Source organism: Sus scrofa, chromosome 15 (assembly GCF_000003025.6).
Source record: "Sus scrofa isolate TJ Tabasco breed Duroc chromosome 15, Sscrofa11.1, whole genome shotgun sequence".
NCBI lineage: Eukaryota > Metazoa > Chordata > Mammalia > Artiodactyla > Suidae > Sus > Sus scrofa.
Window position 1 is genome coordinate 112,315,469 of NC_010457.5, and position 27,464 is coordinate 112,342,932.

Below are 27,464 nucleotides of genomic sequence, written 5' to 3' on the forward strand. Positions count from 1 at the left end.
CATTCAGTCAGTTGGTAAGAGGCTCAGAGTAGACAGAATAATCTCTGATATTTCTGAAGTAAACTCTCCCCTCTCTCTCAAAAAAAAAAAAAAAAAAAGTCTGAATCAGTCCTCAATTTTTGTGGATTCTGTTTGAGTCTGCCTCAAATGGTTTACATTAACCTTTCTTCAGATTCTCTCTGGTGTTAATGACTCTGGATTATGACCATTTAAAGCAGTGGAAGTACATTGATCCACATCTGGCAATTGTTAAAACAAAGCTACTCCATGTAACAAATTACAACTAAAATATATTTCTTCGCTTTGTATAGGAACTTTTAGGAAATGATGTTTCTTTTTAGGAAGATATTATAGTTTATTTCCAAGGTGAAGAATGTTTGTACTTCGTTTTCTTTAAAAATATTGTCTTGCTCATTGTAGCATTTTCACATGGTAAGAGTTCATGGGTACATATGCAGAATAAGATGCAACAAATAGGTATTTAGGATTTTTCTCACATAGTGCCTAAGAGTAACTGCTAGCACAATTTTGAGTATAGCTGCAGGTGAATTTGAGACATCTCAGAATCTAAAAAAAATAAAATAACTGCACTGCCGATACTTTAAATAGTTGGGGACAGAAGTCCCTAAAATGACTGACCTTCCAAGACTATATTGGTACTTGAGAAAATATGAGATCTAACAATGAGAAAAATCCTTAATCAATCATACAAGCCCTCTCTAGTCCTGAATAATTTATAAAACCCTGGTTACACAGCTGTACGTTTCCTCTGCAAGGTGGTAAATAGTCCAGTAAATCAAAGGGATATCATAAATATAATATATAGCTTAATATGTGCATGCGTTTTTAGTTCTACTTTGTATGTTATGCTCACAACAAGACCCGGGAGGTAGACTTTGGGTTATAAAATTGTTAAAATGATGTGACCAGCTAAGAGGTTGCATTTAAATAGAAAAAAAAAAATTGGTACCTCTTTTTAAGTAATACAAAGTTATTTTCTAATATAGGACATTGCAAAGCTCACAACAATCTCTGGAATGAGAATGACAGATCTTGTTATATGTATTACAGATGACAGAACTCAAGTTTGAAGGATGCAATGACCTACCCAAGTCATTCCACTAAAAAATGGTAAACCTGGGCTCATATCCTTATTCAGGCCCTGAAACCTTTACTTTCTACTACTATGCAGCCAAAACAGATAGAATGAGTGTATTGTCCTAAATCTAGACTATTTCAACAATGCACTGACTTGATCGCTAAAGTGAAAAACCCATTTCAGGGTTGCTGTGGCCTCTACTAAATGGATTGTCCTGCTTTCCCAAAAGACTCCTGCTCTTTAGAATCCTAGATGAGCATGGCATGGAGCTCAGTAAATACTAGTGAAGATAGCAGTTATTACTGAAATGGTTTTAAACTTTTCAATATGAAAAGGAGATGTCTAAATATATATCATAGAAAATGTAATCTTGTTGATTTTAAAAACATTTGATAGAATGTTTTTAAATTTGTCGTTTAGTTCTAAATTTCACAGAGTTTTAAGCAAGTGGTAGATAACTCACCAAGAACCCAGGATCACAAAGAAAAATGATTAAAGCTTCAGAAATTTAGGTCTATAGAGAAATATTTTTTTAAAGCAGACATTGTGATTTTCCTATTAGGATAATTATAAGAGCTTGTAAAGAATTTCGAGCTGGAAGCTTTGGATCCCTGTACTGATCTCAGATGTGGAAATGGAAGGGTAGCATCTGTAAAGAAAACCAGGAACATCACAGGTCACTGAGTAGGGTCATAGCCAGAGGTCGGTGTCTGGAAGCAGACACCAATAGGAATGAATCCACCGAGGACATTCTCCTTGTGGTAATCTACCTCTTCCCCAAGTCCTTCTTTCCACCACCCTCATCCAGGCTCTCAATACAGTATGCCAGGGTTATTGAAATGCTTTTATATGTTTTCCTGCCCTCAGCACCATCACGCCATTCATCTCACTGGCAAACTGTAATATAAACTCTTTGTGTTTCCATTTTTTTCCTGCCAGTGACTCTCGTTTGCTCTCTTGAGCTGTGCTGGTTAATATAGATGGTAGCAGTAGCCATAGGCAACTATCTAAATTTAAATGAATTAAAACAAAAAATAATTAAAAGTTTACTTCCTTAATCACACTAACCACATTTCAAGTGCTCCATAGCCACATTATTCTTACAGAACATCACATGTCATAGTACAGTTCCATCATCACAGTGTTTGATCACTGGGAGCATAACTAGACCTCTCACCCACGTGTCCAAGGCCAACAGTGACCCCTCCTCACCCCTCACTACGCTGAGCACACATACAATATGACACTCCACACACTTTCCTCCTCTTCTTCCTTGTCATCTCTGCTACAGTTATAGAAAATAATACTAGCTCTTATTTGTTTAATGCGTATTATGTACCAAGTACACATATTTTCAGAAGAAAAGAAAGAGCAAGAGGAGGTGGGGGCAGAAGAAGAAGAAAAAAGGACATGAAGAAGGAGAAGCCACTTGCAGACCAGTTTTTTATCCCCATTTCACAGAAGAGGAAATGAGATTTTATAAAGTTAGATATATTTCCTAAAGGTAAATAGCGAATAATTAGTGGAGCTTGAAGTAAACCCCAAGTCTGCTAGACTCAAGGCCAAACCTTTTACTCTACCAGTGGTTCTTAACCAGAGACAGTATGGTCCCTGCCAGGGATCATTTGGAAATGTCCAGAGATATTTTCGATTGTTGTAGCTGGACAAGAGCTACAGATATATAATGGGCAGAGGCCAGGAATGCAGCTAAATATCCTGCAATTCCCTACAACAAATAATTATCTGGCTCAAAATGTAGACAATAGTGACAAGATTGCTTTCTATCTCCTACCACAAGAGTTTAAGTTCTAAAATTATGGAGACTTTGCTTTGTTCACTCCTATTTCCCTAGTGCATTAAAAACCACATGCAACGTGTATTTTTAATGAGTAGTGAATTTATTATTTTTGAATTAGCCAAATACCTGCACCTGGTAAAAAAAAAAAAAAAAATGAGAGTCTTTCTTCCTAAACCCACCCCCAACCTCACATCCTAGGGAAAACCAGTTTAATAGTTGCTATTCTCTAAGAATTCTTCTGAATCAGATTCAACAACTTTAATATCCCACAACCTAATTTCTATCTTGTAGGCTGAGGTCAGCACACTTTTTCTGTAAAGGGGCAAATAGTAAATACTCTGAGTTTTTGATGTTCATGCAGATTCCATTATAGCTAATCATACAGTCTCTATCACAGCCACTATGTGCTCTTCATTGCAGCACAAAAGAAACATAGATGGTAAGTAAATGAAGGGCTGTGTTTCAATAAAACTTTATTTACAAAAACCAGTGGTAGCTTTATTTGACCCATGGACCATAATTTGCCAACCCTTCTTTTAGGCTGTATTCCTCTCTCGGTGTACTTTTTATCTTATGTTATCTTTTATTGTATTCCATTTCTGTTTTACTGGAGTTTCTTCTAAAGGCATTTATTCATATATGGCAGGTTCTTGATAAATTTGAGTCCTTACGTATCTCAAACCATGTTTTCATATAGTCCTCATATTTGATTGATAATTTGGCCAGATATTTAGTTTTTCTCTATTATAGATTGACACAGAATGTTATTGACAAGAATTCTGATATCAGGCAGGTTCTCTTCTGCAAATAACCTTGATTTTTTTTTCTTTATACTAAATTTTAGGAGTTTTGTGCAATTTCAAAGGGATGTGCCTAGATGAAGGTCTTTTATTATTTATCTTATTTGGCAATAAGATTATTTTAAATTGTATCTTTTTAACTAGTAGGTACTTTCCTCTCTTTTTCTGGTTATCTCTGCCTCTGTTCCATATTTAGAAGATTCCTGTTTGTAAATGCTGGACTTAACTGGATTAATCTGTTTCATCTCCCTTTTCACACGTTTTTAAAATCCGTTTTTCACTTTTTCTACATTCAAAGATTTTTTTTTCTTACCAGCTGAATTGTTGTTTGCCTTTAGTCCTGCCAATTCTGTTTTAATTAATTCAGTAAATTATTTATTTGAATAATCATGTTAATTTCCAGGAATTTTTTTCTTATTCTCTGATGGATACTTTTCTAAAATTCATTTTTGAAAGGAAGTTCATTTTTAAAGTGTGCAATATTGTTTCACATCTCTTTGTGAAAGATACCTATAATGCTAAGTTCTCTTCTATTCCTGGAATCATCTCTATTTTTCCAATAGTCATTTTTTAAAGTTTTTTCTCGTTCATGCTACTGGATTTTTCTCAGATGTCTTGATTTGAAGGGCTTTTGTTTGTTTTATTTTATTTTATTTTATTTTATTTTATTTTATTTTACGTGAATGAAGAACTAGGCTGAGGATAGGTAGCTATTTTAATTTTCTTTTGCATTTGTGCAGATGGGTAAATGAGCTAGGTCTGTCAGGAGCAGGCATCCCAGGAGGAGCATGGAGGTGGAACTGACAAGTGAGCAGGTTAGAGTCCCCACAATTCCACAGTGCATTTCAGTTCTGCATCAATTTATCCATACCAGAAATGTTTCTAAAAATGGTCACCTGCTTTTATTAAAAACTAGTCTTTATTCTCCTTGCTGGGGGCAAAAGCTTCCTTAGTGAGCTAAAAAATGTAGTAGCAAAGGTACGATGAGAAAGGGTCTCAGTTGTTCTGATACATTTCTTAGTATATTGCTGTGATATCAGTCTCACAGCCCCCTTGGCCTCAGTATTTGAAGATGTTTAGCTTAAAGTTTCTCCAGGCTTCCTTGGGATGGACCTGCTCTCAACTTAGGTGTTCCTGGTGGCATTTTCCCTGGCGTTTTTTTCTCTATCTCAGCCTGTCTTCATTCTGACTTGTAGAACATCTTCAAAATTTTTGTTAGAGTTGCATTACTTTTCAACATTTTTATCATTTTGAAGGAATAAGTATTTGTGACATCTCTTCCCTCACTGATCATATTTAATTTTCCTTACTCTGAATTTTTATAACATCAATATTTTCACACTGCACTTTTTTAAACTAGCTATGTTGTTCTACCTTTACTATTTATTAACTAATGGAAATATTAATTCCCTTTTCTGGACTTTTTTTTTTTAACTGTAAAAGAAGGTACTTGATTTTTAGGAGTGTGATGGAACATATAAATGCATGTTGAAAGCTGTGAAGTAAAGAAAATAAATATAAGCTATTTTTGTATATAATACTTTGTCATGGATCCAGAGTAATAAGTAAATTAAAACCTGGAGTTAAGCCACAGTTACCAGAAAGCCCCTTCCCTACCCAACAGAAATTGTAAGATGTTGTCAAATTGATACAAGAACTAAAATGCTATGTGCAATTCCAAAGAACCAGAAATTAAACATTAGTAGCAATGTTAAAATAAGTAGTTTTTCATGAATATATTTTTCACCTAATGGAAAGACAAAGATAAAAGCCAATCAAGAATGTACTTTATATACTAGGGCTAAAATCAATGTGAATTTTAGGTTTAGCATAGAATATATGACAACGTTACGTGATCCTTTTGCTTGGAAAAATTAAGAATGTGAATATTTATATAATAATGAGTATAATGTAGTGCTGCTAATTAGCGGTCAAAAAAATCTTATTCCATATAGCTTCAGTTCATTGAAGGCTTCTTCTCTCTCGGTGAGTTTGGGACTTAAAGATCCAGTAAATGGATAATAAAGAAAATGGCAATAACAGTAGAGTGGCTTAATTATAAAAGTTGAAAAGATGTTGAGAAAAAATTAAATGAGTTAAAAGTCATAGCAGTCTTTCACTTCAATGTACAGGGAACCAACTGTGAATAATTGATAAAAGGAGTATTTTCCCTAAATTATTAAAACCCAGCAACTTACTGATAGCCTTTATTATTAGAAACAAACTGAGAACACATCAAACACAAAACATAACATAAATCAATGTGACTATATGCTGAATGATGCATATACAATGTGCCATCTGCGATAATTCTCATCTTCTGCATGCAGTTATTAATCTAAAGTTGAATGTCTGAGGGGATAAGAAACCAGCCACAGTTAAACGTTAATGGATCCAGTGACATAATTTAAATTCAAGGCCTCATTCAAAGGAATGTGAATGAAATGCGTTTGTTTGGCTTTTTATGGCCACTATTAAAAGTAAAGGAAATGAAACCATAAACACTATGTTCAAATATTGGCAGAGCCGAGGCTGCTTTGTAGCAGTATAAAACCATATTTATTGATGGGAAAGCCCTGTTCAGTTTACCCAGCACATCTAGATTGTAGTTGAGGTTAAAAACTGTACTGGGCAACTTAGGCAGAATGCAGAGCGCTAATTCAAAGTGAATTCATTTCGATGTGGTTTAGTTTTCTGTTGTTTTTACAGGCTGGTACAATTTATACAAGTTTTATTTTTTCTAACCCATGCCTAAGACCTTAGTTCATAATTAATGTGGTACAGATTACTTTTGCCCCCAGTGTAGATGATCTCTTTCTTCCTCAGTAATAATAGGACCCCAGCTTTTTGGAGGGTTCATAATCACATGGCCATTCAGAATAAGATCCAGAATTCCAGGCTCCATCGTATATAGGTATAACCATTTGACTAAATTCTATCCAGTAAGATATGAACAGAAATTATGTGAAACTTTAGTGAACTGCTTAAAGGGAAAGACTGTGCTCCTTACTCTTTCCTCCTTTCTGCCAGTGGGGATTCAGACTTAATGGCTAGAGCTTCAGCAGCCATTTTGGAGATGAGATCATCTTGTAATGAATTTCCATTTCATGTAAGCCACTGTTATTTAGTTTCCCCACTACTTATAGCCTACCCTGGTCATCATCTGTATAACAACTCTGCAACCTTATATTTACTTTGAAAGGTTCTGAAATGTCATCTTAGCAAGCTTCATTATTGTTTATATAAATAACATTTAAAGTCCTGTCAGTTCTACTTTCTAAACATTTTTCAAATCCATCCATTTCTCTATCCCCAAGGATGATGTTAGTTTCCTATCACCTCTGATCTTGACAACATAACAGACAGCTTTCTACACTTGCTCCATGCAAGCCTTTATAGACATAGTAGCTGGACATATCTTTTAAAAATACACTATAATCATGATATGCCTGTGATTAAGAACATAGTATAATGAAGTCAGTGGTCTGTGAACTCTGTTACAAGGCCATCCTGATCTGTCCTCTGCCTGACTCTTCAGCTCATCCTGAGTGTATTGCCTTGGGGCTATTGCACATATTTTTTTCTCTTTGCTTGGAGCACACTCCTCACCTCCCACTCCACTCTTATTCCCTGTGCCCCTCTTCCTTCTCACCTTCTGCTCTTTGATTAGGTCTCAGATTTCAGGGTTAAGCCTTAAGCCATCTCCCAGCCTCTGGTCTATTGTAGATCTGCATATCACATGCTCTCATAGGACTCTGCGCTCTGTCACTTATATTTAGCAGTTTAATGCATGTCTGCCCACAAGACTAGAACCTCCATGACTGTCTGTCTCATTCCTGACCAGAAACCTAGAACCCACTGAAAGAACCAGAACAGAGTTGGTGCTCAAAGCACAATGTTGACTGATTGAAGATATATCCTTTATTTTTTTTGTTTTTCCCTAAAAAGCATAGCTAACTGATGTCTCAACCAGAGCTCCACTTATCAAAATTCTATCGATCCTCAGGGTCATCCAAACCATGTATATACTCTCTTCTTTTAATTAGATATTTATCTTTTTCTCCCTCATCTCCTTTTTTTAAGACTTTTATTTTTAGAGCAGTTTTAGGTTTACAACAAAACTGGGAGGAGTTTTTCCAAATACCTCCAGCCCCCAGACAGTCTCCCCTATTTTCAGCACCACTTAACTAAGAAATGGTGCAATGGAACGTTGACACATCATAAATCACCCAGAATCCATAGTTTTTACCTTAAGATTCAGTCTCAGTGTCATACCTTCAATGAGTTTGACAAATGTATCATGATGTATATGTATCATTATAATATCAGAGCATTGTCACTGTCCTGAAAAGATCCTCTGGGGTCCACCTATTTGTCTGCCTTTCCTACCAATAATTATTTCTCTTGTGATCATACACTAGACTTTTAATTATAGTTATTTGTTTACAGAATTCTAAATTACTATTTGGGAACACATTCTAGAAACTATGAAGCCTTAAAAAAAGTTTTTTGGTTTTTTTTTTTTTTTAATAATAACAGCCTCTATTTAAAAAGCTATTTATTATAATTGCCTTCATCCCAACAGAGCAGAAATTTCTGGAGGCTATGGTTATTATTGCCTTTTGCAAACAGAATGTCTGGCACATAAAAGGCATTTAACAAATGCTGGGTTATAATGTGGAGAAATAAGTACAGACTTTGAAGTTAGAAACCCTTGGGTTCAAATCCAGAATCTGGCCCTCATCAGCTATGAGAAATTGGGAACTTATCAAGCCTCAAGTTGTATAAAGCAGCAAGGATAATAACAGCCTCATTAGGATATTGCAGGAATTAATGAAGATAATTTACATAGCTGAAGCTCTATAATTGGTAGTGATTACTATGACTTTGCAAGTTTGTATTTCTCCACCTCCTTTTAAACAGACAAGATAGGTGTTCTTTCCTTATATTATTTTGATGCTGAGTGATATGTTTGATAAAGACGAAACCTAGCATGAAGTAAAAGATAAGGCTTATAAAAGAAGTGCAGGGGTACCACACAGCTCTGTTTACTGTGCCCCTCTCCTCTTTTCTGCCCATCCCACCCCAGCAAAACAAAAAAGACATCAACAGGTGAAAAGCAGCAAGGCAAAAGGTGGAACTGTGTTAAATCAACCAAGGTCACCAGAAAAGCCTGGAAATTATATCCAGGCTAAATTACACCTCCTGAGGCCACTCTGCTCTTAGGAGAAAATCTGGCTTGGGGAGATGTTAAGAGGTCCAGCTATCTCCCTTGAGGCTTATCTGCAATGCAGATTTTTCTGAGCCTTTCCTAGCTATTTCAGCATCCAGCCCAACCAGCTGCTTGCACTCCTCCCAGCTGGCTTAATAGGATTTATCTTCTCTGCCGCCGGCTTCTTCCATCACCAGAACCCATTCTGGATAGATGTTTTTCCGTCTGAATTTATATCAGAATCCCTATCAGTCCCTAAAATTGCAAGGGTCCATTATTGCCTGATTCAAAGAAAGGTAAATTATTGAGCAATTATTTTTTTCCTTCTCTGCCTCTGGCCTCATGGATTGGAATTTTTTTAAGGAGCTCTCTGTCAGTTCCTGTTGCAGAATAAAAAGTGGCACATCTTATAGGGCTGGTGGAGCCAAGACTCCACAAGTGATATTGGAGGCAACTACCTAGAATTTGTAGGCTTCTCCAGGTGTTTGTGCTTTTCAGGACTACCTGAACTCAAGGGCTCTGCTATTGCTTCTCTGCAGGACTCCATCACTTGAGCCAGGATTGTGCCTTTGCAGCCTTTCTTGCTTCAGGTTCAGGTTATGCTTGATTTGCATGCACAGATTCGTGTGCTCGGTTTGTATGACTAACGTGTATTTTGTTGAGAGGCCAGTAGCCCACGTCAGTTCTTTTTTCCCACAGACAGGTGTGTGCTCTTGGTCAGTTACTCTGGAGCCATAGCTTTCTCACCAATAAATTGCAATCATTCTTGTCTCAGAGTTGTTGCGAGGAATAAATGTCACATTGACTGTGAAGTACCTAGCAAGATTGTGAAGTACTGAACAAATTTTAATTTTTAAAGGCTTAGACTTTATATCTATAGATTAAAATCAGGTTATAAAACAGGTTTCCTACTTAACTACATTTCTACTGCAAATCAGCATTTACATAGAAATGGTTAATAGAGGATGCTATTTCACTTCTTTTTATTTATGTTTAGTGACAAACAAGTTACATTTAATAAATTAATTTTTTCCAGTTTTCCCTCTTTTTTTCTTTTTTCTTTTAGTCAAAATAATATAGGATTTTATCTTTGGAACAATTTCATGAAGACTAATCTTATTCCTTATTCTTTTTAGGCTTAACTCTCACTGTATTTCATACTTTAGAGAAATAAATTTTTGAATCTAAAGGGGGAAATGCTATTTATTTTCTTAGGATATTTAATAATCTTTGATGTGCAAAACATTGCTTTCAAAAAAGGTAAATAACTATTCATTATTTATAAAGAGAACTTTTATGAATTATGTCTGAAATACAGTGAGTTTGGAAATCAATATGCTATAAAGGTATGATCCTGTAAGTTTAATATTTTAATGTCCTTTTCCCCTTGTGTTGCTAATGACTTACCAAGTATGTAAATGAGAAAAATACTGATTGATTCTGGGTTTCATTAGTGATGGTTCCTAAGTTTACTGCAAATCAGTTCTGGAAGCTTAAATCATGTTTGACTGACAATGTATTTTTCTGTTAGGACCTGCAGATAAGAAAAGATAAGGGATATTCAGCATTTTATTCCCCTTTGAAGAAATAGAAAATTCCCCTACTTATTTTCTTAAAAAATAAATCTTAATTTTCAAAGGCACTTTGTATCCACAAACTAAAATTAAGTTGTGAAACAGACTCTCTACTTAGTGACATTTAAAGAAAGGGGTTGTTTACTCATGTAGTATGCATAAACTTCCAAGCTTTAACATTCGGCTTCATAAATTCCTCTTTTCACAGACATTTTGTGTGAAAAAAATCTTCTAAACTAATTTATACAGCATCTGCCTCAAGCATATAATGTTGTAGTTCTTGCTGTTGTTTTTCTAAACTACTTGTTCATCTTTCGGATTTTGTCTAGTCTGAAACTAGTCTGAAAGGAAGTTGCCCAATATGCCTAACCTTCCCTTTTCAGTTCAAATGAGACTCAATTATTTATTTACTTTTTATATTCTCCCCCAAATAAAACGAAGCAACTCTCAGTTAAAAAGAAAAAGTTGGCAGATGACATTTACTATTGAGATTAAAAATATCAATTGGCTTTTGAAATAAATGTAAAACTACTAAAAGTTTTACCTGCAAATACTTTTAGGTAGAATTAGCAACTGTGCAAAGAGACAATAGGCTACCCATTCAGTGATAAGCTAATGCTACTGAGTACACGTTGCATCTGATTTTACCTGTTCCTCTTCAGCGACCCCAGAGTCACCTTGGCCTCCCTTAGCTGTCAGAAGATTAGCTTGTCCTCCTTTAGCTGTCAGGAGATTAAGCTCACTAGATCAGAATCCCAGCACTTTGAAGAGCTCCTGTAAATAGGAAGATGAATACAGAAATAAGTCCAAAACTTCTTTTACTAGTATTGATAATTAATACCTACTACCAATCAAATTCCGTATTCACACTGGCGTCTCTTTTAATGAGCTCACCGAAGAGGAAACAGCTCTCCTGACAACTGAAAGAGACCAAGATTCAGGTTTTTGTAAGAGTGGATTCTGAGCTTGCCAAAACCGGACCAACTCTCCACTCTACTGGGGTCTTCATAAAAGTGAGGGGTCCCTATGAGGCTTGGTGCCACTTGTCTGAAGAAAATATTACACACTGGAGAATTTACTCCCAAATTGTAAAACAGCTTCACAGCTTGCCTGTTTTCTAGAATCAGGAAGCCAAGTGGCAAGAGACACTTGTGACCATGCCTCCTATTAGCAGCCTTAGGAGGGAGGTTAATGACGCAGGCAGACATCTCTAGTTCAAAAATCAGTAGCTTGAACTGAGACCATTTACAACAGAAACTACTTAACCTCATTTAGCAAAGAAAGATAAGACATCCTTAAGAAAGAGGACCACTGGCTGTGCACATTCTTCCATTCAACTCCACCAGGAGTCAAACTGGCTCCGGCAAGGGGACCATAATAGTTAAATAGGATTGCCTATTCAGACCTGCGGCTTCAGACCTGGTTTGAATAAGTAGTTTCTGGGAAAAGTAAACCCCTTCATTTGTTTGAGGCTAAAGTACAACATGGAAAGTACAATGTGGTGTGACGGTTATTATTTTTTCTACCTAGCCTGTTGCTCATGACAGATGCCCAAGAACACCATGATCAAAAATCAGCAGAGATCATTTGATGACCTTCACAGTTATGGTCTCATTTGATGTATCAACTTAGGCAAGCGGGGCTTGGCACAAACAGTCCACAGAATGCACATGAATATCCTTGCTCCGTGGTGTCACAGAGAAAACACTTTAGTGTCAAAATTTCTGCTTGCTGGTGCTCTGTGTTAATAGCTACATGGGGAGAGGCATGGCCCCCACTCTGTAATCCTTCTATAACCCTTCCTCATCTCTTTGTATCATCCTTTTTTGACCACATAACAGGGAAGCCACAGTCTTGCACACTTTTGACAGAATCGCTCTCAATTTTTAAAGTAAATATCGTGCTATAAGAGCACACTTCTTGTTAGTAGCTGTCCCAATCTTTTTACCTATGGAACACCCCGTGATTGCTGCTACTGGTTTCAAAATTGATCTAACAGTTTTGGGGCTGTGGATGTTCAGGTGGCAAAAACAAAACAAACAAAAAACCCACACAGATTTGGAAATATTTGTGTGATACCAAGGTAAAACCACAGATGTCCCGCTTTTGCTGGAGAGAGGAATGTGCAGTCGCCTGAGGGGATGTGTTATACATTCCAGGGAGCCCAGGGTTCTGCCTTGTTGAGCTTTGGCAGGTCCCATGGCCTGCTAGAGGATTTTGTTTTGCATACTGTGTGCATTCACTGTTTTGCACCAGTTTGCTCTAATTTACCTCTGAAATTCACCTCTTCTCCTCGGCACTAAGGAAAGGTATGATAAAGAGGCTATAGATCAGGGTAGGGACCAAGAAAGATCAACACACTTGTACTCTTAGGATGATTACACCTGTTTAAATCATAGCTTCAGCTTAGTATTCCCAGCAGATACAGAAGTACTCATTAAGTCCGTGCCCAGCGCCCTTCAAACAAGAATGCTGTACAAATCACTTGTCTTAATCTGCCCTAATCCAGATGAGCTAATTGGGTAGTTTGACCCTGGAGTTAACTAAAATGACTGTCACACAGGGAGTTCAGTACCTTAGCTACATAATCATAAATGGTAGCAAACATTTTTTTGTTTGTTTGTTCCTGGTCTTAAAAATCTTACCAACTTTCATTTTGGTGATACATTTATTCTCAGGAATGAATATCAGCAATTAAATTATAACTAAGAAAAGGGAGATCTTAAGTATGACTTGCTTTCTCTTGGAAGCTTTTTGTCAAGGATTTTCATAAAAGTGATACATCATGGGAATAATTTACAACGGCAGACTGTTTTATGCAGAGCAGTTGGGATCTTCCCATATTGTGCGGGCGGGCAAGCCTATAACCCTTTGTGCATGAGTCTTGTTTGTGGGGAGAACACTGTTAGATTCTTTCATTGCTTAAGCAAACATAACAAATAGTTATCCTGCTATAAAAGAAAACACTGATAATTATAGTTTGCCAGGCATGTTGTAGAAGGGAACAGGAAAGACAAAGTATTGGTGTCGGCAAATTCCAAAACGGAACATGTCTGCTATTGAAATAAACTCTCACATCTAATGGCCTCCACTCAGAAATGCTTAGAACTTTAGGGGCTGTTGACACAACTATATGGTGATGCTATATTATGCACAATCAAAGAGATGGAGATTTTTAAACAGCATAGTTCATAACTTCTCACTGTATTTTGGTTAGTGCAGCAGAAATATACTGAGAGAGAGAGAATGCAAAAATGAATACGTAAGTTCTGAAAGAAAAATATTTAGGTGCAAGTAACCGGACTGTTTTAGAAAACAATTTTTCAATGCATTTTTTTCTAGCTGATATTCATTAGCAGTTTTCTCCACTAAACTATCTTGGTAACAATTCATTATCTTAGATAGTTTTATATGACCTTTAGACAGCACTTATGGAAATAGATTTTTTTCAAAATTAAATCTTTGGCATTAAGCATGTACAGGGAGACCTCGTTAACTGACAATAATTGGTGTAAGAATGGGGACATTTATCATAACTTCTTCAAATACGTATCAAATTTCATTAAAAATACAGTGAAAATAAAGTGTGGGCACCCTTTAGTTTGAAAAATAAAATTAGATATTATGAAATAAGTTTATTCTTCTTCTTCGCAGAAATATTTATATTATAATTACAACAATATATGATTCTAAGAAGAAGGAATAAATCAAGCGTTTGGTTTTGTTGAGAAGAATTTCCCCACAAATATTAGCAGAGTACAGCCCAACATCCTTTGTGTACATTTGACTCTTTCACTGTCTCCTTAAAAAAAGCTGGTTTTTGTAAAAATTTCAAGCGCTTAATCCATTTTCCCTAGTTTCTTTATAATTATCATGACATGCAAATAACTATCTGGCTAAAGTGAATATCATGTCCTTCCTCCTTGTAGATTTTCTGTTTTTCACTGGGAAACTGGTCTAACTATACCAGATCTTCCTTTTTCTATGATTTGTCTTGTTACTTGAGCATTGCTCCATCATTGCCTTTCACTCTTCAAGAAATCTTGCACCTTTTGCAAGAGTTGCAGTTTCAGTTTGCAGTTGAGGGAATTACATTCAGGTTGTGTTGTCAGATATTAACATCTTCAGACGGTCACCGAGACCTTACCTTTTGAGAAGGAATGGAAGCTGGTGTTAACCAGAGAACAGGTGGACATTCAAGTGCATATTCATTTTATAAATGGTCACTTCATTAGTACATGACCTATCATGTTATGATAAGAAGATGCAATTGAAAATAAACTTTCTGAATTTGAAAAATGGTCTTCCTCACTTAAAATGATATATCAAACCTTTTCTTTAAGAAAGCATCCATTTGCTTGACAACATAACAGAGGGCCATTAGTAATATGTTATTCACTCTTTCAGATTTCTGGCTCTTCCAGAAAACTTAGTTGAAAATTATTTCTAAATGTATGTCCAAGGGTAAAAAAATTAAAGAAATACAGAATTACCAGGTATGACTATACGTATTTAGTTTTCAGGCACAGTTAAAGGGCTGCTTTCCTCTTTGTATTAACATGTGAAGAAAGAATAAGGAAATTGAAAAGCATGAAAAATATAGTAGATTTACTTTGTGGACCCACTGTAATCAGAAACTATTTAATTAGTGTCTGTCTCTATCAAGGAGCATTTAGAGAAGCTTTAGAAAAATCTGTACAGATCTTTCTTTTGTTTTGATGATATCATTTTGAATCTAATAAATAATTGACATTTGATAGTTGAGATCATGTCATGAGTCATTTATTTTTGCATCTATGAGGCTGCCCTTCTTTTTTGAAGCTGAGTGACTGCATAATTAAATTGTCATTAAAAGAAATAAGCACAGCAGAAAGTCAAATGCTCATGTGTCTCAAATGACATGTGGTAAAGCAGGTTTGGTGTTTGTATTTTAAGAGCAGTCCACAGTAAACTTATAGTTTTAATGATATTAAATATATCATTTGTTATTGTGTTCCTATTAAACTCCAGCGGAAACATTTATTAACTTAAATTTATTTTGAGGTTGTTCTGTTTTTAAAGATCAGAAAAACTAATAGCATCTGCCAGTTATTATAGTGAAACAATAACAAAACTCATCTAAATCTCATATTCAAGGTACATTTCCAGGAGGTGGCATTCTATTTCCAAATAGAGCTGGGAACTTTATTAACATTGGATATAAGTTAACATTTAAAATGTTTTCAAAAGTTGAGGGGCATTCTGAATATTTCATTTTTTTCTTCCATCACCTTAAGAGATATATGCTTAAATATGAGGAGAAACAACTGTGGTATTGACTAACATGAATTAATGAAGAAGTAATATAAACTGTGGCCCCAGGGTCAGTCCATATCAAATAAATTTTGGAAATATGGTAAATTATCCCCTCTTTTTCAGTGGTCTTCAGTGTGATACCGTATGGCTGCCTCCCACCTGTGAATGTGCTGTGTTGTGGGATCCTGGTACTGTTTTACTCCTGAATGCTCCAGAATCCTTATTCTGAAAGTCCCAGGCTAAAAGCTTACTGCTTAAACCTGCTCGTGTTTACAGCCACCGTCTCTTAATCCCTTTGCTACCCAAACTCCTGTAATGTGTCCACTCCACTTACTGCTTCATTTATCTACTCATTCTCTTCTTAGCATTTTGCTAAATGGTTCACTTTTTCATTTTTTTCATCCTACTTCTTGCTGAAACGTTGTGGGTTTTTGTTTTGTTTTGTTTTTTTGTTTTTGTTTTTTGAGAGATCCCCTATGGTAGTCTTGTTAAAATACCAAACGTTTGCCTCTAAGCCTTTCTGCTGAATGACTTGTCTTTGTCACAGCAATGATACTGTGGAAAGAATACTGAAAACTTGATTTCAGTCTTGATTGTGCCACCCACAACTGACTGAGCCCTCAGACAAGTTATAAAACCTCAGAAAACTGTCGAAGATTAAATACTGTACACATACAGAAAAGATATTATTCATGGCCGCCCAGTTTCCCTTAAAATCTGTTTTTCAGTAGATTCTGCAGTGCTAACTTGTCTTGTTCCTTCATTATTGCCTTTGCCAGCTTTCCTCCCCCTGTCATCCTACCACTGTTCCATCCCAAGGCACTTATCCCCTATATATTTGATGAGCTCATCTATTTCAATTTAAGATTAATCTTCCCACAGCACAACTGATTTATAGTATCTTACCTCAAATCTACAATAAATCCCTTTTACTGGAGAATGAATATACCATCTTCCACTAGGATTCCAGTCTCCCTGTCATATGCCCCAACCTCCATTTCCAAGTCTGTCTCCCCAGATTCCCTGTGGACCAACCACTTGTAGTTCTAATGAGAACTACTTTCTCTCCTCATTCTCTCCTCTTTCTATTCTTTTGCTTCTGCTATTTTCTCCATTTCTTCTTCTTCTCTCCCTCATCCTATGCTTGCCCAAATCATATGTAACTTTTATAAAGCTCATCTTAAATACCATGCTCTCCTGAACAGTTGAAATTCAGCATAATCTTTCCTTTGACTCAGCACAGTCCCTTATTTGTACCTTTTCTTCTTTACTCTCTCCCAATGTTTTGTATTATAATTACCATCCCAGATATGATTATATAATCTCCTTGAAATCAGAAAGGGTGTTTCCTGGATTTTTTTGACAAGGTCTAAGTAGACAGGATATAATTCAGTGTCTAATATATAGTAACAAAGGAAGAAATATTCAGAATGAATATTCTGAATGTTTTCTTCCAATGTAGGAAGATTTTTCTCACGGCTTAGGCTTAACTCTTTGAAAACTTAGGCATTTAAAAAAAATAATATTTATTGAATTTTTTCATTTACCTTTTTGAAGTATAGTTGACTCACATTGTTATGTTGATTTCTTCTGTATAGCAAAGTAATTTGGTTATACATTCATATACACTCTTTCTTTAATATTCTTTTCCATTATGGTTTATTGGAGTTCTCTTGTGGCACAATGGGTTAAGGATCTGACATCATCATTGCTGTGGTTTGGGTTCAGTCCCTGGCCTGGGAAATTCCACATACCATGCAGATATGGCCAAAAAAAAAAAAAAAAACCACTATGATTTATCATAGGACATTGAACATAGCTCTCTGTGCCATGGAGTAAAACCTTATTGTTTATGTCCTCTATGTCTAATAATTTATATCTACTAACCCCAACCTTCCACTCCCCCCTTCTCAAACCCCCTCCCTCTTGGCAACCACAAGTCTGTTTTTCTTGTCCCTAAGTCTTCACTGAATTATTTTAGATTTCACTATTAAAACTGTGAATTCATGTAGCCATTGGGTCATTGATTTTTTTTATTCACATATATGATTCAGCCTTTTAAATACACAATTCAGTGATTTTAGTGTATTCAGAGTTATGTAGTCATCTCCACTATCTAACTTTAGAGCATTTTAATCACCCCCAAAGAAACCCCATACCTATGAGCAGTCACTCCCTATTTCTACCTCACATGTACTCCAGGTAACTTCTTATCTAGTTTCTTTCTCTATGAACTTGCCTCTTCTTCTGGACATATCAATGAAGTTTGAGAGGCTATTCCACTCAGCATAATATTTCCAAGGTTCATCCATGTTGTAGCAAGTATCAGTATGTATTGATTTTCATGAATGAACAATATTCCACCAAATGGATCTGCCACATTTTGTTAATTTGTTCATCGATTGATGAACATTTGGTTGTGGAATCATTGATTTGTAAAATCGAAAAGGAACCCAATGATTATTTACTCAAATGCTCTCCTTTTATGCATGTGAAACTGAAGCCAAAAGAGGTACTCCTAGACCTTTATCTAGATATTTATTTAGTTTCTTATTATTTTGGATGCAAAGTTGATACAGTATGATGCAAGCATTCATTCATTTTTTTATTCATTCTTCCATATGGTTAATAGTCCTAGAACACCAAGTCCTTATGGTTTAGGTAGCAAAAACAGTTATGGTACTTGTCCTTATAAAGCTTACAGCCTAGTGGGGAATGTTTTTATGATCAAACACATAAATAGATGCAAAATTAGAGCTATGATAAGGATATGAGAGATTCCAGAACTGACTTTGTCAAGGAGGATAATATAGCTTGATCTTTGAATAAGTAATAAGTAACTAAGCAAAGAGGGTGGAAAAGAGCATTCCAAGTGGAGCAAAAGCATATGCAAAAGTCCTGTGGCTATAGGAACATGACATATAAGGGCAGATGTCAGGAGCCCAGTATAACAGGAGAACAGAGGGAAAGGGGAACGTGGTATAAAATGAGGCTGGAGAGATAAATAAAGCCAGGTATTCAAAGACAAGGAAATAGTTTTTGTCTTTTTCCTAAGAGCACTGGACCATTGAAGTATTTTACTCCCAGGAGTAATGCCAAGCAAAAAGAAATTAGGCATTGCCTACATTTCTCTCCTAGGGCTTAAATGCAATACAAAAGATCAAACTTTCTGGGCAATAATCTGTCTAATTTACCAAAACTTGTGTAGAACATAATGTGGTAGCATTTAAAGTTTGTTTGTTTGTTTGTTTTTACTGAATTCCTTCTTATCTAAAGTAGAAACTTGCGTTCTTTTCACAGAATAAATAGCCTCCTTTTTAGAATTTTCCAATTCAATTTTTTTTTTTTTTTGTAGAGAGCTATTCTTTCCAACCCTCCTACAGAATAAGCAATCAAAGCTACTTGAGAAGTAATAAATAGATATGTAAAGGTCACATTTATTTTTCCATTACACAATAACCATGTTTTAGACTTATAAAATCTAAAGAGTACAGAAATAGTTCTCTAACCAGCAAATGGTTAATACCTAATTCTTTAACCCAAATACTTTTAACTTGAGGTCCTTTGGCTCCCAGGCAGTATAGGAATGGGACCCAGGAAGCTTTTGTACAAATAAAAGTCATGTCTACATGGGTATAATGAAAGCTTTCATTAAATTTTATAGAGTATGTCACACACAAAAAGCTAAAAAAAATCAGGCTTTTCGAGAAGAGAAACCATCCATAAATTATTAGAGAAAAATGTTAGGGCTTATTTTAAATCACCTATAGAAGTTAAAGCCTCTGAATAGTTAAAAAAACAAGAACAAAATTTAAACTAATAACTATCACTAAGCTAGTATCTTGAGAACAATATCCTTATTTTTTTTTAATGATATGTTGACAGCCAAAATAATCATGATTAGCCATTACCGTGGCTCAGTGGTAATGAACCCAACTAGTATCCATGAGGATGCAGGTTTGATCCCTGACCTCGCTCAGTGGGTTAAGGACCTGGCATTGCTATGAGCTATGGTGTAGGTCACAGACGCGGGCTCGGTTCCCAAGTTGCTGTGGCTGTGGTGTAGGCCAGTAGCTATAGCTCCGATTCGACCCATAGGCTGGGAATTTCCATATGCCCCAGGTGCAGCCCTAAAAAGCAAAAAAAAAAAAAAAAGAAAGAAAAAAGAAAAAAAAAGGTAAATAGTAAATAATAATAATAATAATAATCATGATTATACCAGTAGGATTAAGTATCTATTATACAGCAGTAATTCTCAAACTGTGATCCCCAGATCCCCCTCTTAGGGATCATATTGAGCATTTGTGAGGGGTATAGATGCCTGGACCCACTCCAGATCTCTGGAATCAGGATTCCTGAAATGGAAGTCAGGAGCCTGAATTTTTAACGAGGATCCCAACTGATTGTGAAATCCATCCATGTTTGCAAAGAGCTATAAAACATAATAAATAGCAACACTTTTTCTCTGTTCAGTGTTTTGATAAACCAGCCTTACCCAGTTCATTGAGTTGTATGGTAATACTTACATCTTTCAACAAACACTGAATATATGTCAGACCTAGTACAAGAAGCTTTCCCTAAACTACCCCTAGTTCTTAAAACCCTTTTACAGCAAAGTTGATATCATTGTCCTTAATGTATAAATGAAAAAATTAAATAACTTGCTACATAGAGGTCTGGCTGCCTCCAAAGCCTTTTTTTCCACTCTGTCAAGCAGCCTCTTGCTGTAACTGCTGTACTAGTGACCTGCTGGAAGAAGTATCCTCAAAGGGGGAAGTGAATGGAGTCAAATATGAGTTGTACAGCCCTAGTCGACATGCACTGAAATCCATGGTCATTAAGGACAAAATTACAGATTTATAAATGAACAAAGTATAAACATGACTCTTTTCTAAGTACAGCTGTCTGACACATTTCTAAAAGCAGTTTCCAGAGGTAACACTTTATAGGCAGGAACAGTGTGAATATAAGAAAATTGCTTCTAGTCATCAATGAGCAGAGAATATATAAAAACCAAGCGTTAGGCTAAGTAAAGTGACCCTGAAATCTACCAGTATATATCACTACCAAACTAAAACAAAACAAAAAAAGGAAGAAAGCTTTGTGTAACCCAATAAAGATGTTGGAAACAGGTCTGTGGAGCTTCTTTAAAAAATAGGAGGTTTTACAAAATTTTTGCCTCAGGTTGATCAATCTGTGATATGTGTGTGCTATATCAGCTGAATTATGCTTCATTTATTCAAATTTTTTAAATCTGGACAGTCATCTCCATTTTATAAGCTTTTACCTGAGAAGAGTTCAGATCTCTTTGTTAATATGATAAATATAGTTTAATCAGTATTTGAAATTTTGAGAGTGACAAAAAACACATTTCCTAGTTATGATTCTAGTTGTAATTTTAAAAACATATTAAATTTTAAACATGCTTAAAATATGTTGCCTATCAGCTATGAAATCATCAGATAAAGAAAATAATTTGACTCAAAGTGGCTTTATTCCAATAACAATGATTTAAGATATCATCACAGATTATTTCTTGGGGGGAGGAAGGATTTTAATAATTTAATTAATTATTTAAGAGAAATGACTGTTGGTTTGAATAATGTTCAAACCCAATTCTCTGGGAAACTGGAAACGAGAAATTTCCCCTGGGTATGTTATGATTGAGCTTGTTACTGGTCATAAAATGACATAGATGCTATTTTTCATGGTCCCCATTGGAAATGGTGCTGTTCAGTAGCCATCTGTAGCAAGAATTTGTTAAATGAAGTAGAGAACTGTTAACTACACGTTTATATTTACACAAAGATTTTGGAAACTGTTTGGGCGATGCTACACTCAGAAATGAGAACATGCTAAGAAATGAAAGGTCTTTTGTGATATAGCGCATGTTTTAAAGAACATGGTGAGAAACTCAAGGTCTTTTGTTATTGTGCACGGGCTTCTTTAAGCCATGCAAACATATTAGAACAATTTTCCAAAGGAATCTTGAGGACAGTGAAGCTTATAACTTCCTTCTGACACTTAAAGTTCCTTTTCTTTGGTTCTCGAAGTGGAGGTATATGTATTTTCTTACCAGATTTAGTAGAAATCTGTAGTCCAGATTTTAGTATTAAAGTTACATCAGGATTGAACGAGACCTCACTCCTTCGTGTCTGTGCTGCACTGTAATGGCATCCAGTGAATTTCTGGAGGCTATTGGTAAGATTATCTTCCATTAGATCAGGGCCTAATCTCCAAGGAACCAATGATAGTTGGAAAGCCTGGAGCAGACTTGCTGTGTGTGGGGCAGACGTACTGTGTTCATCATAACCAGATAGGGCATCCAAAACATGAGGCCAAAAAGAGGTCACAATGTTTTCCGGTTTCTTTTTAAACTGTTTTTGCTGGGCTTTTTTCCCCCTTTTCTTTAGCTGCATGAGTTTTCTTTTAACTAAATGGCTTTCAGATTGGCAGTACATTAAAAATAAGATGGATGTGAGATGGGGAGAGTGAAATCACAAATACATTAGACAAAACAAAATCACTGTACTGTGGGATCTATACTCCATCCCTAAGAAGGCACTTCTAAGGTCCTTAAAGTCAAGCCTCTGCTAAAGGCGACATAATACCAGTCACTAGGTGACTTCCATAGTGTAATTATGGGAAGCCATGCTTTTCAAAAAACAATCATTTTTAAAGTTGCAATAATTTTGTTTAAATACAATTGCCTCTTCATTGGCCTAGAGTAGCTCTAAAAACCATTCTCAGCATGTGAAGGTGAAACTCTACCTCTGAAGCAAACTTCTATGCCTGCAAATACCAAAGGTGGCTGATGTGGTCCCAGGGGAGCCTAGGGGAACCCAAGCAAGGCAAGAGCAGCACTGCGTTTCCTTTGGAACAACAGTAATTAGAGCAGCTGGAATATTTGCCGTATCATTGGTTCACTTGCTGTTTTTTTTAAAGCTTAGACTTTAATCTTATTTTTATATGTTTTTGTATAAATCAGACACATGTGGCATGATTATAGACGTTAAGTGGCCACTAGGAGCTTTAAATAAAAGCCTTTCACAAACATGCAATGCTAGGGTTCTCTGGTGTCTAGCCCTGGGGTCCCTGTCTTTCTGTGCCCCTCCTCCTGTGTTGATTTCTGCCCTTCTCCTCCCTCCATTCCAACTGCCTTTCAACTCAGTGGTGTCTATATATTTACTTAGATCTAAGCCAATTAATAAAGCATAATAATAGAACACCCTTCTGAAAAGAGCAGAAAGGAGGAGGATTGCACGGCCACTCCGACAGAATAATAAAAGAGGGGAAAAACATTTTAAAGAGCTCCCCAGCAGACATCAGCCTCCTCCTTTGCCTCCTATTTATAGAGAGGCAAACTTCTTTTTTTTTTTTTTTTTTGCCAGCATTCCTATGCCAAGTCCTTCCCTTTTGTTCCATGAAATCTTAATGATCTATCCTTGTGTATTTTAATATTTCTAAGATTACGGATGGGATATATCATGCATACATAAATATTGTTATAAATGTCCAGAGCACCTAAGAGTGCTAATATAGCAGATACAGGTACACTTCAAGGCTACCTTTTATTTTGATCTATTTTCTCAGCCAGTAGGTAATATTCTCACTCCATTAAGAAATCTTTACTTTTTAAAATGGGTCATTACTGGCAGTTTCCTTTAGTTAAAAACAAAAAAAAAGGTTGGCTGTCTCTGTTAAGAAAATAACTTCAGGAGGAAAAGAAAATATTTCAAATTTCACAGTAGCATTACTGAAGGGGGCGGGGCGGGTGCCATCTTAGTCCCCACTGTGCTAATTAAGTTATCACGGGTTGCCTCTTGAACAACATGCAGCAAAAGATGAAGGACCTGAATCAGCTGGAGATCACCCTTAACTGTAAACTTCTCCCCAAGACTCCAGTAAGTTGATGAAATCCCTCTACTTCCAGAGCTTTTAGCTCTTTGGGAGAAAAGTAGATTTCCCAGAATTTCATTTTTCCGGTCAGATGACTGTAGCACAGCATGTATTTTCCTCTCTGGTGGAGTCTCCTTTTCTAAATGCATGCCTTTTCAAATGATCTAGCCATCAGTAATATCATCCTCAGCGTGCAGAAGCTCAAGCAAAGAGCATCATCAGTGGGCTAAAATGCTTATTTCTTTAGGCCACAGCTGGAATATGAGTGCTCACATTGACCTCAAAAATAGCCTGATGCTCTGTCACTGGGGTTCAGCCAAATGCCTTCCCGGCAAAATCTCTCTGTGCTGCTGCAGGTTGACAGATGGCTCCCAGCAGGTGAACTTGGGGCTATTAGTGAATGAGATGCTTTCTTTATCTGGCACAACCCTTCTCAAAGACATCCTATGTCCTAAGAATTTACAAAGGGCATTTGGCAGCTAAGCAAAACTAGAGTTTGAAGCTAAGAAATCTTTTATTGGCATGAACTTTGTTCAAGTTAATACCTTATCTCTTCACCAGTGTCTGTAGTTGTGCTAAGTGGTAAAGAAATACTATTTGAAGACTGATATTGACACATCACAATTTCCCATAGTTGTCAGAGCACTTGTCTATAGATAATTTGATTTATTTCTTGCAGCAACTCTGTAAGGGAAATCTTTTTTATTTCTCCATTTTACTGAAGATAAAAGTCAGGATCCAAAAAGTCAGAAGGAGTGCTGAATATTCCAAAGCAAGTAGGTGATAGGCCAGGGTCCCAACACAGCTTCCCTATCTCAAGATTGTGTTAATTTTTATTTCAAAGAACTGATATAGTTAAGTTCTAATCAGAATGGTTAAGAAAATAAACTGCTCCCATTCTTTGATTTATTCATTCATTCAACCTTTACTAATCATCCACTTTCAAATCAGGAAAACAGTAGGTCAGGTCAATGAAGAGATTTCATTGCTTGGAACAGAGGAGTGCATATACGCAAAATTAAAGTATCAGCATACTTTTTCCATTTTTTGGAGTACATACCTCAATTTTTCATTCATCTGATGAATAGTTCTTAAGCACTTGCTCCCAGACAGGAAGTATAGCTGAACAAAAGAGAGTAAATACAAAAGAAAATGGCTCCTGCCCATCTAGAGCTTAGAGATTAGTTGGGTCAGGTGGGGCACATTGTAGAAATTAATCATACACAGTGCTGCTGACCTTGTAAGGAAACAGACAGTGGTAGAAGTATAAATTGCTAATACCAGCATAAGGAAGTAAACAGTGTTAGAAGTGTAAATTGCTAATACTTCTTGAGATAATTTGATAATATGGCAGCCTTACTTAAAAGTGCGTTGTGGGAGTTCCCATCGTGGTGCAGCAGAAACAAATCCAACTAGGAACCATGAAGTTGCAGATTCGATCCCTGGCCTTGCTCAGTGGGTTAAAGATCCGATGTTGTCGTGAGCTGTGGTGTAGGTCGCAGACGCAGTTCGGATCTGGCGTTGCTGTGGCTCTGGCGTGGGCCAGCGGCTATAGCTCCAATTAGACCCTTAGCCTGAGAACCTCCATATGCCATGCGTGTGGCCCTAAAAAGGCAAAAGACAAGACAAAAAAAAGTGCATTGCGTGTTCTTATATGCCTTAATATTTTTTGTCCTTCATTTGTGTTTGTTTTGAGTTAAAAATACTATGAAAAAAGAATTGATATATTTGATAGAAACCAGTGACTTCTAAGATGGAAATAAAGCAGAAAAAAAAAAGGTGGGGATGTGAATTTGTTTCCATTTCAATAAGCCTTAATTAACAACACACAATCGTTCAGTTGAATGCCAAATAAAGTCTTAAAGACTAGAATAAAGCACCAGCAGACAGAGACCTTCTTGGAGGTGATTGGGAAGAGTTCCTGGAGAAGAGAGCTTTGGTTCACAAGGAGTTACCAAATCCAGAGGAAGTAAGGAAGGGAAGGAGAGGGGGAGCCAGAGAGGTGGGAAGAGGAACAAAGAGAATGAAGAGGACTTTGCAGAAGGAAAGAAGAAAGTCATGGAGCTGGAATGGAAAAGGAAATTAAAAGGTCTACCAAAAAAAAAAAAAAGTCTTAGAAGATATGAGGGCTTGTAATGGTAGAAAGTTGGAGATAAATTTGAAAAAGTACAGTATAGTCACAGTATAGAAGTCCTTGAGGCCAGGCCTAGAAACTTAATTTTTATCATTTGGACAGAAGAGTTTTGAACATGAGAGTGAAATCATTAAGTGACAAGTAGCATATGGCATGATAAGTTTTGTGACAGCCTGTTGCCTTTCTGCCCCTCCCCAGTCCCTTCTTACACCAGTGAATCTGCACATCTGCATTAACTTATTTGCCCATTTTAAAAATGGTTAGTGTTTGTATGAAAATTAGAAACAAATGGACAGATGGCTGTCAAGCAAAGAAGTGTTATTTTTTCAGCTATATTTTGATTCTGAGCAGAAAACAGCAGTGCAGTATATCACTAAGTGGAAACATAGACACAGCTGCCCTCTTGCTGTCCAAGGTTCTCTATATTGCAGTGCCAATTCAAATTGATAAAATAAAATATTTATTTATATTTACATATGTAGTCAATCAGAGTTAGCATGTGTTAACAATTTAGCAAAATAAGCTTTTAGCTGATATCACTGAGCATGATTTCTTTTCAACCCTTTTCAACAAGGAAGGGATCTAACATAGCCCTAAAATAGTCACTGGGCATCTCATCAGGCCTCTTTCACTCCTGTGATAGAGACTTGTGCTGCTCACCCCATCTCCATTTATCCTCCATGTTTCTCAGCCCCTTGCATTTAGGTAGAGCCACGTGGTTGGTTCAGGCCTGTGGGCTGTGAAAAGAAGTGATTTACATCACCTCCATGTTAAAGCATTTAAGAGCCAGTGCACAGCCCTGCAGATAACTTCCGCTCCTGCTGCCGTAATCTCTGAGGCCATGAGTTGAGCCACAAGAAGAATGTCCCTAGATTGATGGGTCACTGTGTGGGAGAGAGGTAGCATCAGGATTTGTATGAACAAGATATAAACCTTTATTCTGTAAAGACTCAGAGACTTAAGCCTGATTTTTCTGACTAATCTAATCCTTTATCCTATACCTTTTTGTATCCTATTTTTACTGCCCTGAATTATGTTGAGATTCTTTGGACAAGACTAGATAATTTCTACTGAATCACTTTAATTCAGTCTATTAGTCCTTGGCAATAGCCTGGAGTAGCCAGTTTGGGAATTAAAAGGAGAAATTCTTACTCTATACCTTACCTAGAGTGTCTGATCAATTGGAGACCCTATGTTTTGAATAGGGCTTTTGTTTTTCAAGTATATATTTTCAAGTATGTTTCCTTTGCAAAGAACATAATGTTCTTCCAAAAAGAACTTTGGCATAGGTACCAAGAAAGGAAAATCTTTTCTCTGATCTGCTCAACTATCAGTGAGTTTTATTCGCCATGACTTTTAGCTATTCACAAATAGCTAGTGATGATGAACTGCTTCTAAAACTTTAGGGAATACAAATGGTTTAATAGCACGTTAGACTAAATGCTTTATGTTGGTAGCTGCTCTCCTATTGAAAGATTGCTTGGATTGTGGATATTTTTCCAGTAGTATTGGCAATTTAGTCCCCAGAGGTTGAAATTTTGCTATCTTGGACAAGCACGCTGAATTACATGAATGGTTCAAAATATCATGGAACAGACTGATAGAGGAGATGGCAAACAATGTGATTATTGATTATTGAGAGCTATGCATGAG

The 27,464-nt window shown here is 36.4% G+C and overlaps 1 protein-coding gene across 47 annotated transcripts in view; it reads left to right on the plus strand.

The window, feature by feature from the left end:
- MAP2 (microtubule associated protein 2) overlaps window positions 1-27,464 on the plus strand; it is a 306,355-nt gene that overhangs the window by 158,891 nt on the left and 120,000 nt on the right. Inside the window, exon 1 of one of the 47 annotated variants that reach the window (XM_005672145.1) lies at window positions 25,754-25,766. The exons of the other annotated variants lie outside the window; for them this stretch is intronic. The gene's annotated coding sequence lies outside the window, so the exon portion shown is untranslated. Of the gene's footprint in view, window positions 1-25,753; window positions 25,767-27,464 lie in introns of those variants that run through there. 47 annotated transcript variants of the gene reach the window in all.